At 43.7% G+C, this 11,034-nt stretch overlaps 1 protein-coding gene across 2 annotated transcripts in view; it reads left to right on the plus strand.

Annotated features, from left to right (window-relative positions):
• Positions 1-1,677: 1,677 nt before the first annotated feature.
• Positions 1,678-11,034, plus strand: part of GPRIN3 (GPRIN family member 3) — a 62,037-nt gene continuing 52,680 nt past the window's right edge. The window contains exon 1 of one of the 2 annotated variants that reach the window (XM_006727053.3): positions 1,678-2,094. The gene's annotated coding sequence lies outside the window, so the exon portion shown is untranslated. Of the gene's footprint in view, positions 2,095-2,127; positions 2,354-11,034 lie in introns of those variants that run through there. The other variant, XM_031023862.2, reaches the window with a different exon arrangement.

Consider the following 11,034-nt stretch of genomic DNA (forward strand, 5'->3'; position numbering starts at 1 on the left):
GGAATGTAGGCTGCCTCTAGAACGATAAGGAAGGAAAAGATTATCCCCTCAGTGCCTCCAGAAGGAATGCGTAGCCCCGCTGATCCTTTGATTTTAGCCCTGTAAGACCTATCTTTCAGGCTTTAGACCTCCAGAACTGTAAGATGATACATTTGTGCTATATTAATATAGCCACTACATTTGTGGTAATTTGTTACAGCAGCAGTAGGAACTAAGACAGTGGTTTAGTAAAAACAACTCCTGAACGAGAAATCTGTCACAGTCTAGCCCCTACTGCCTGCATATTAATTGTTAATCTCAGGAAAATCACTCTACCTCAGTTTTCTTTCCTGTAACATGAAATTATTCCTGCCTTACAGTGTTGTTATGAAGACAGATAAAATCGTCTATGCGAGCACTTTGTAAAGTGTTTTGTGTTACACAAATGTTAGGTGTAAAACTTTGACCAAGCTTTTCTTAATGAGGGTGAGAACCAGAAGAAAAACACCTGTCCTTGGTGCACCAATACCTTAAATAAGAAAACATAAAGCATAACCACCATAAAAACATAACTGCCCTTGTTTGGGAAGGGGCCTACTGCAGGGATGGTCACTCAGCACACTTGTCACAACCTTCTCTCCATCAACCAAATTGAACATGATGAACTGATTACTGCATCGTTTAACCAAGAGCCAAGGCACAGACTTAGAGTCCTTCTTAACCCACCTTCAGAAAGTTGCTCTCAATCAACCAGAGCTGGCATGAAATAATTTATTTGAAAACCCTGGCCTGGCAGTTTAGAAAGTGGTCCCTTGGCCAGCGGCATAGACAGCACCGTGAGCCTCTTAGAAATGCAGATCCGCATGCCCACACAAGACCTACTGAATCAGAATCCACATTTCAACAAGATCCTTGGGTGAGTCCTGTGCACTGGTTGAGAGGATATGTTTTGGAGTGGTTTGAATCCCAGGCGTGCAGGTTACTACGGTGTGTCCTCAAGCAAAGTGTCTAAATCATGAAAGCCCGTTTTTTTTTTTGCAGTGGAGAATAGCAACCCCCTCACTGAGTTGTTGTGGGAATTAGAGAAGGCCACGTATAAGGCATTTTGCAAAGTGCCTGCCAACAATATTCAGTTAATAATAGTTCTTTTCATTGTATCATTTGCACCATCTACAGCTGCTAACCGTATTACACATCCATTTAGTGTTACTGAAGCCACTCAGCAGGGACAATTTGCAAAGCCATCCACGCCCATGGATGGAGGTGGGGGCGGGGGGGGAGGATGGACAAGAAGACTGTCCGCAGTGCCATCTCCAAATACGCAGGACACTGTACATTTTGCAACACATACTAAACGTCGGGGGGTTCCTTGCTTTCAGATCTTCACTGCACGTGGCTTTATTAGAAACCGTCTGCTAGAGTCTAGACACAGCCATGGAGTCTGGTGACCTGTGGGAAGGAGCAAGGGCCAGCGTTCCTGCTGAGTAGCTCTCGGCCCCAGTCCTCTACCGTAATCTCTTTCTTAACTTTCCATCTGCCTCTGGTCACCTTGCAGCAGAACCGTAACCTTTCGGCCCCTACCCAGCTACGCCCCTGGCGCGCAGCAAGTCGCCGCTGCAAAGCCTTCCCGGGGGACCTGGAAGGCTGGGCTGGGGTGCGGCGGGGGCGGAGCTCGGCGTCCTGCTGCTGCCGCCGCCACCGCCGCCTGCGAAGCTGCAGCCCCTTCCTCCGAGGCTCTGGCCGGGCGCCGCTGCCCTACGTGGACAGGTGGGCGCATCCCGGGCCTGACGGATGAGCGGTCGGGCACGTGAGCTCCCACCTCCAATTTGGCTCTGTGCGGGGCCGCGGCGGCGGCGGCTGCAGACCCGCGGTGGGGGCGGCCCCCGCGGTCTCCGCCCGGCTCCTGCGCGCCGCCTCTGCTCTTTGCATAGTAATTTCAGTTCCTGCAAGCACCCAGCTCGCTCCCGGAACGGGTCTGAAAAGGACCGCCGCTCCAGAGCCCGCCGGAGCCATCCGTGTGGCGCCGAGAGCCGCTGCTTGGGATATGCGACGGGAAAACCCCGCCACAGCGCAGGCAGTGGCCCCGCCGCGCCGGGGAGAACCGGGCGACAGCAGGTAGGCGACCGGCAGCCGCGGGAGGAGACGCCCTCCCCTCCCCCCGCGCCACCTTTGCCCAGCGTCCAACCCGTGGGACCGGAGCTTTGCGGTGTGCTCCGTACTGACGGGGGATGGGTTCGGTCCCACATTTTGCCCGGTGATCGTTTGCCTGTTGCTCTTGTCCCCATCCCATCCTGCGCTCCAGGAGGGGCCGTCTTTCTCGCAGGTGATGAATTTCTCTGCAAGGTCATTGCTCCCTTAGGCTCTGGCTTTGAAGGTAAATGGGAGAAGATGCGTGTTCTCGTTCTTGGGCGGGGGGTTTATAAGCAATCGGGTCTGCACACTGTGACTATCCAAATAGATGTGTGTGTGTGTGTGTGTCTGTGTGTCTGTCTGGTAATACTATACTTGCATTTTTCTCATTTTCCCATGCTTATTCTCTTTAGGGTCAAAACACTATAGTTGCGTGTGTGTGTGTATACACGCACACATTTACATATATAGTTTTTCTTGAAATAGGTGGAGAGAGAAGGAGGGCAGGCAGAGGTTGATAAAGGGAAATCATTGTAGAGACCAGTTCAGTATCTAGAGGTGAACTTTGGAACCACATTAAATCAGGGTAGAGACTAGAGGCTATAAATCGTTCTTTGGAGATGGATTTTAGAAAAGATCCAAACAGTGCCAGCCAATACACACAACAGATTTTCATCCTATCCAGGCAGATCTAAAAGATATACCCAAAATTTCAGACGCAACAATGGACAATGGATGGGGGGGGTGCAGGGGAAGGGGGGGCACTTGGGCAATGGGAAGTGAATTTTGGGTGGTGGGAAGGCAGCAAATCGCTGTTGGATTTAAAGGGCCTCCTGAAGAAGCATTGGGAGAAATCTCTGCTTGAAGTGTAGGCAGTTCAAGGTTAAGATGATGTGAATGTCCAGAAACCAGGAGAGGCAGTGGGGAAAAGGCAAGAGTTTAGAGGAGGAGGGGAGAAAGAAGCTCAGAGTCACCAAGAAGCAACTCCCTTTTATTAAGGTATCTTCTTCCAGTTAAAGCAATACCTGGATACGGCTCATCTGAATATTTTTCACAACACGTTTGTTAAAGAACCATCGGTCCATATTTTCATTTTATTTTTGTGAGGAATCTGGATCATGATGGGACTGAAAGAAACAGAAGTGTTTACAACACCAGCAAGATTTGGAGAGAGAGTTGATTAAGGCTTAGCTTCATGAAATATTTACACATCTCTTGCGTGGGCTTTTGTTTGCTCTTGTTGGTGCGGCTGCATATTTTACTTTGATAATGCTTTCAGTGTACTTCTCTCGAATGTGCTTATTTTCCAGTTATAAACTATTCTTTCTTTTCCATTGTGTTCACCACTGGCCTGCCCTGAGTCTGGGAATAAAGACACATGAGTCACAGCATAAAGAAGAAAATCTGCTCTGTGGCTCTCTGCGAACGACAGGAGTTTGTATTAGAGAATGTTCTTTAAATAGAATCACAAAGAGCACTTTTCAAGTTTTTATGTGTTGGTGGGGGGTGGGGGGAAATGGGTTGTTGATTCATAAACAGGAAAAAAAATAGTAATTGCCATTGCAGGTCTAGATGTTATATCTCTGGGATTTATTTTGGAAACAGAGCAGAGGAACTCATGGTGATCCACGAGAGTATGTTGTGTTGTGGTGAGGCTTCACCTAATTACTAACTAGACTTTTATGAAAATGATGAGGGCAAAATCAGAAGTGCAGAGCTTCGCGTGGGAAGTGGAGGCCTGAAGCATGACCTGAATCAGATCCATCTCAATTGGAGGTCGGGGTGGGGTCCAACAAGCTGTTTTGAAATTTGGGTGTTTTTTAACTGCCTCAACACACTTGCCTTAATTATTTGAGCCTGCGACATTTTCTTGATTGTGCCTCCGATATACTTAAAAGAATATATTAGACACAGCTCTCCTTCACTGTATGAATTTCCAGTCAGAAAATCTAGAGCGGATGAGGAAGCATGAAAATATCAGTCATGGAATCCCAAATCCTAAAAGAGTGGCCTCCAAGATTCAGGACACACAATTCCAGCCCCAGCTCACACTTGAGTTCCTTCGGTGGTAACAGTTTCTGCCCTGGATGCGCTCGCTCATTCATTGATTCATTCATGCATCCAACATTTGTTTATCCAGAACTCACCATGGTCCTAGACTGTGGAACAGAAGAGTGAGCAAGACACAGCCCCTGCTGGTAAAACTTGGGAAGCAGGGAGTACCAGCTAGTTAAGTGCTCTGACAAGGCCTGCACAGGGTGCTTTGGAAGCCAGGTTGTGGAGGTAGAGAGGACAAGGACAGCGCCTGGAAACCTGAAGGACAAGAGGAACTAGTCTGGTAAAGAGGAGAGAGAGGAGCAATCCTGGTACAGGGACCAAAGGATGAAGAGGCCCAAGAATAACAAGTAGCTCTAGGTGGGTGAAAAACTGCTAGTAGACAAAGATGGAAAGATGAGGCTGAAAGGAAGCTGATTGACCCTCAAACTGAAGTCCGGTAAAGCCTCTAACTCATCTGGTCAGTAAACCGTTTGACCTGGGTAAGTTAGGTACACGCATTTATATGGAGGCGCTATGTTGTTCACATCACCCAACTTTATACCCTTCAAATATCTAGAAACCCATTTATTAATTTGTAATAACCCGATTAAAAGGGAGACGAGCCCTTAAAGAAGTCATAATTCTCTGTGCCTCACTTTCTTCATCCACGAAATGTCTACTACCTACTTTGCTTATTGTGAAAATAAAAGGGAGTGAGAGAATGGAGATTGGAGTTTTATAGAAATGCAGAGGATCTTATTTTTATGATAACAGTGCTCAGGGCAAAAAGATGGAAAATACTGTTTATGCCAAGGATTTAATTGTCCCAGATGACTCAAAAAGGTGCAAGTATCATGGTCTGAAAAACTGAACTAAAAAAAAAAAGTAACTGAGAAACATGTGGTAAAGAGAGCCAAAAGGTCTCATACAATTTTAAATTATGTTTTAAGTGAGGGAAATACATACAGTGGTCCCATAGTAATCAGCGCCCTTCTAGAACTGGTCACAACCCATTGTGAAGTCAGTGTACTGGGTCTGATGGCGTTTTTATTTTCAAAAAAATACAATAGAGTAAAGCAGAATAGAAGGATAAGTATAGTTCACAGAACTTTTAAATTAAATATGTATTTATTTATGGGTATATATACACATCGGACTATGATGTAGAATGTATATCTGATTATGCATCATGTTCCAAAAAGTCCAAAAGCTACTGCTCTAAGTGATGAAGAAGAGATGCTTCCAGTTTGCAAGACCCGAAGAGTCAACTGGAAGATCTGATACACAAGCATTTACACAATATTCGAATAGCCAAACTGCCTTGAGAAAGGCAAGACTTTATGACTTACCAGTAATTCATGGCAGTGAAGTCAGGTGAGAAGACCTTGTGGACTGCATTCATCTAGAAAGGCTGATGAATGGATCTGGATGGGCCATGAGGAAGGGGTGGTGGTATAGAAGGAGGAAGTAAAAAATGAGGTGGGGTAATATGAGCTTTATTTAAGAATCATTTAAAAAAGAAAAAATGAGTATCGAGTTGGGGGGAGACAATTGCAGCAGAATCTCTGTTTAGACTAAAATCTGACTCAAGAGTTGCTATTTATTTTGTATCTAAGATTTCTTTTCCTAATACTACTGCTTTAAGGAAATCTAGACAGAATGACCATCACATCATAAATCTGTCATTTCCTGCCTTTAAAAAAAAAATCTCTTTTGCAATAATTTACCGGCTAGGCCTTGTTTCGATTGAATTTAATAAACAACTGAAATCACATGATACACCACACTGTAGCATGAGCATTTCATTTCTCAGAACACGAGTACCATCATCGGCTCAGAGGGACAAGGGTGATCAAGTGACTGTCTCGAATCGGGCAAACCTTTCTATTCTCCTATAAGTCTCCTTTCCTGCGTGCCTGGTGGGTATAAAGCCCCGTGCTAGGAACCGACAGCTTCGTGAAGATGAAACAGACGACTAGGTACTCATCACCCCGAGAGGAAGGGCAGAACCTGGCAGATTTTATTTTTTGTTGCTCTATGACTTGTTCATCATTTTAGTTAAATATTTAGATATGATTGTATGCATTTTGAGAAGTTAACATCAGTGTGTTTTGCTGCAACCTGATAGCTGTTTCAAGGAGATAAAATCAGATGAGAAAGTCTTTACTGATGTTTTTTAAGGTGTTTGGTGGGCTTCTTTCAGCTCTTGCTGTCTTTCCTATGGAATCAAACAATGTTATGATATTGATACCCTTTTGAATAAAGTTATGCCTTTAACCAGAAGAAGAGCATCAGTTAAAATAGAGACTCAGGTGCCTAAATTAGTTGATTTGGAGTTGAGTCAATTATGGAGATTTCACTTTTTTATAAAGATGTCCTGGACTCCTCTTTCATCTTCCTTCTCCACATCAGAATGTTTAGATCAGTGATAAACCTAACTTTTTTGCATAAGAGTCAAGTCCAGAATAATAAAAACATTTAGAGGCTTCATTTGAATTGAAAAGACATTTATTGAATTTCATGGGGCAAAATGTAAATGCGCGTACCATTTAGATTACTTACTGTCTTGAATGCCAGTGAGAAAAATTTTCACAGCTTTTTATCTGGGCTTATTGGAGTTGGCAACACAATAACAGCTTTCTAATTTTTCATGTCTGTAATTAGATTGTCGGCTTTATTTTAAAACTAGCAGCATAATTGGGGGGGGGCTGAATTATTATTACCAGGCAATATTAACTGACCCTTAGCTGGAAGGTTAAATGCTATGACCCATGGAATCTGAATCCGAATCTTGTGGTAGGGCTTAGCAATTTCTATTTTATGATGGTCCTAAAGTGATTCCAATAGCCAGGCTTGAACACCACTGTTTAGTCCTGCCTTTACTTACAGGGAAATAAAAAGATCACAGGTGAGTCCCAGATGAGTGAATAATTTGTCCTAATCATTGTTAGAGCTGGGGCTAAAATCTAGACCTCTTCTTTCTAATTCTCTACTGCTTTTCTGCTAAGGGGAGAAGGAACAGTGTCTGAAGAGAGGATTTGAATGTTCCAGAATGGTGGGGGGAAGGGAATCTGATTATTCCTGCAGCCCTTCCTCCCAAATTGAGAGTCAATGCAGTGAGCCTTTCTAAGTGACAGTGCAGTGATTTCTGTCCCAGGGGTCTGATGTGGCAGAAAAATGGTGGGCATCAGCTGTGTGATCAGAGGCAAGGCACTTTCTTGGCCTTACACACCAGATTCAATTTAAAAATGTTAATTCTTGGGTCTTAGACCCAGTGGCTACTCAAGCCAGTCCTAGAAAGATTGCTTTAGTCAGTAGTTACAGCTTGTGACACTTGCAGACCCAAGCAAACCCTGAAAAAAACTCAAGGCCAGAGAGTAAAAATTCCCAAAGTCACAGGCACTTCCAGGGACCTCGGTGCTCTTGCTAATTCAATAACAGCTGGACAGAGAGCTCCCAGAGCTCCTTAAAAAATCACATTTGCGGGGCACCTGGGTGGCTCAGTTGGTTAAGCAGCTGCCTTCGGCTCAGGTTATGATCCCAGGGTCCTGGGATTGAGCCCCGCATCGGGCTCCCTGCTCAGCGGAGAGCCTGCTTCTCCCTCTCCCTCTGCCTGCCACTCTGCCTACTTGTGCTATCTCTGTCAAATAAATAAATAAATAATATCTTTAAAAAAAAAAATCACATTTGCATCTACTAATTTTCTGGAGAAAAGGAGTTGCAGAGGATCCTTTTTTAGCCTGAATTGCAAATGGTCCAGCAAAGTGGGAGATCTGGTTTAGGGGGGAATAATCAAGATGTTTTATTGGGGATCAACTCTTGATTGTTTTTTCAGGATATTGATTTCTAAATAACCTAAAATTAAAACAACCATATTAGGTCTATGGGAGACGCTTCTCTTCCTTTATAATGTACAACTTTGGATAAATTAAATGCTTGAGGGAGTTAAGCATTTGTGTTCCCTGTATTTTCTTAGTAATCAGAGCATCTTTTTTGTTTCAATTCTTGTTGACAGTTTGTCTAAAATGTAATAGTCTGTGCCTATGCATCTGCCTTAATAAGTACAATATGGCAGATATCATCAGGATTCAGAATTTTGCATCAGTTCCAGATTTTTATTCTGAATTATGGCTGTGTAGGACAGGGCTGCTGAATATAATAGAAATTTTTAGTTGTTTTCCTTCTTTTTTACTCTGATTCGTGAGTTTGCTTTCTCCTGATACACTTTTTTAAAACTGTTGTTCAAAAACGCAAGAGATACTTGATTCATTGTGGATTCCACTTTGTTGAATTTGGTCATTGCCTTTGCCATTACATTATTTTGGAATGCTCAGGCCTTCATCCTAAATTAGTTTCTCACTCCCCTCAAAACATGGTTTAAAGATCAATTATTTCAGCAACCCCTCCGTGATTCTTACGCCCTGTCTCTAACTATTTTCTTACACAAAGCATGAATTTTTAATTTATACTTAGTTACATTGTTTCCTAAGCATGCCTTTCTTTGAATCCTATAAATGAGTTCTCGTTGAAAAACGCAGGTAAAAATGAAGCGACTAGAATTTTAATGCTAATGAGAATTTTAAGCAGCGCTAAGGTTAATAAATGGATGTGCATTTCCCCTTGCATCCTTGAATGAGTCAAAATTGCTTATGACAAATGGGTGTGGAGGTTCGGTCTTGTTTCCATGTTGAACATGTTCTGAAAGCAGTCCGAGAACAGGAATCTGTCAATGTCAGGCTCAGGGGCTGAGCTCTCATTAAGTGAGTGAAAATGCCTATGCAGTCTCCTTTCACATGGGGATGAGTTCACGTCTATACATATAGATTCTCAGAGCAGAAGAATCCCTGGCTGCGAGCAGCTGAGAGACCTGAAGCACTTCACTGAACCTGTCCAGTCCTCGGGTTTGAAGATGTATGGACCAGATCAGAAATTAAAAACTGGCAGTTTGTGGGCCCAGCAGGAAGATCATGTTTTATTTGGCTTGCAGGTATTTCTTTTTAATCAAGCCAATATTTAAAAATCAAGAGATATATTATACAAAATGAAACACTGATGCTTATTCTCTGGGTAGGAGCTAAATAACAGTATGAGCTCTCTCTTTATTTCACACCAGTCCCCACCACTCCCTACTGTCTCTCAACACTGAGGCTTCATATAAGTCACTTGTACTCAACAACTTCATTTAATAGGAATTGAGTTTGTGAAGTGTGCACTAGGTGTTTGCTCAGGATCATCGAGCCCTCCAGTGCTGTGACTGTGCTCAGGAAATTGATGGGACTCTACAAAGTAGAGAGATCACTGCATGAATGTAGTTAACTCCCATAAACTATAATGAGAGTCTAAAAAGCTTCCATCATCAAAATACGTGGATTCTGTGGAAGGTTAATGAATACAAACTGAGTTGACCCCATCTGTTAGTAAGAGAATAGTGAATTTTGTTTTTTTTTTGTTTGTTTGCTTATTTGGTTTTTACTGTCCCACATTTGGCAACAAGCAAACAAAATGAACCATCTAAATAACAATCTACTTATTCTTTAACTTTTAACTTAACCAATAACTACAATTTTACATCAGATTGCTTTACATATTTTTATTTTTTACTTACTTTTCTGAAGATTTTATTTATTTATTTGATACAGAGAGAGAGCGCACAAGCAGGGGGAGTGGAAGAGGCAGAGGGAGGAGCGGGCTCCTCACTGAGCAGGGAGCCCGATGTGGGGCTCGATCCCAGGACCCCAGGATCATGACCTGAGCCCAAGGCAGATGCTTGACCGACTGAGCCACCTAGGCGCCCCTAAAGATTTTATTTAATTATTTGTTAGAGAGAGATAGAGAAAGTGTGAGCGCGAGCGAGCGAGCACAAGCAGGGAGAGCAGTAGGCAGAGGGAGAAGGAGGCTCCATCCCGGGACCCTGGGGTCATGACCTGAGCCGAAGGCAGAATCTTAACCCACTGAGCCACCCAGGCGCCCCAGTGTATTTTGAAATGCACCATATCTTCATGTTATGTACAACTCTTTAGGTATGTACCAAACTTGCAGAGCCTCCTGGAAGCCCAAAGCATGTGTCAGTCTTTCAAGTAACGGTGCATTTCTATTTAGTCGGCTTGGCAGTTGAGAACAAACTGTAGAAGTAGGATCAGCTCGTCTCCTGGTTCGTGGCTCTGTCTGTACAGCTGAGAAATGCTCATCTAACGATGACAGTTGGCTGGGCTGTCAAGCCGTCGCCCAGATCGCTGCACAGTCTGGCCACGGGCTCGTGTGGATCTGCCCTGCTGGTACGGCTCACAAGGAGCTGACTGTGGCAGAGTTGATCTATTCGCGTTGTAAATAGAAACAAATGCCCTTTGAGACAATAAGATGAAAAACTCAGGCAGAGCTCTAAAGTAGAGAAAGCTCTGAATTAATAGCTCTCTGAAATCTCATTCTTTCTCAACGACTGCCACTTTCCTTCCTCGTGCACACTTCGCTGCGTACCACCCCCTCATCGTGCCTCCTACCTCGCTTCTAAAAACATCCTCACATCTAATTATTAATCCCCAAGTGCCGGCGCTTCGGCAGCTTCACTCCAAGAAGACAGTGCTGAGAATAGTAGCAGGGGAAGCCAACAGAGGACACATGCTACCTCGACTCCACGCTTGCTTTGGACAGAGTGCATTTACTTGTAGGATGAGGTCCACGTCTGTAAGTATTAGGCTTCCTATCACCCAAAATGCATTGATAATATATAAAAGACCACAGGTGTTAAAATTCTTTAGGGATAAAGCTCATTTTTCCTCAGTGATTTTAAGTGACATAGATTTAGTTACACTGAAACGTTCCTGCTCGTATGAAGAATTCTTCTCCTGTTCCCCTGGTGGTTATTTGGATGCTTAAAATTGTAATGATGAG

Source organism: Leptonychotes weddellii, chromosome 2 (assembly GCF_054177405.1).
Source record: "Leptonychotes weddellii isolate Sample4059 chromosome 2, ASM5417740v2, whole genome shotgun sequence".
NCBI classification, from domain to species: domain Eukaryota; kingdom Metazoa; phylum Chordata; class Mammalia; order Carnivora; family Phocidae; genus Leptonychotes; species Leptonychotes weddellii.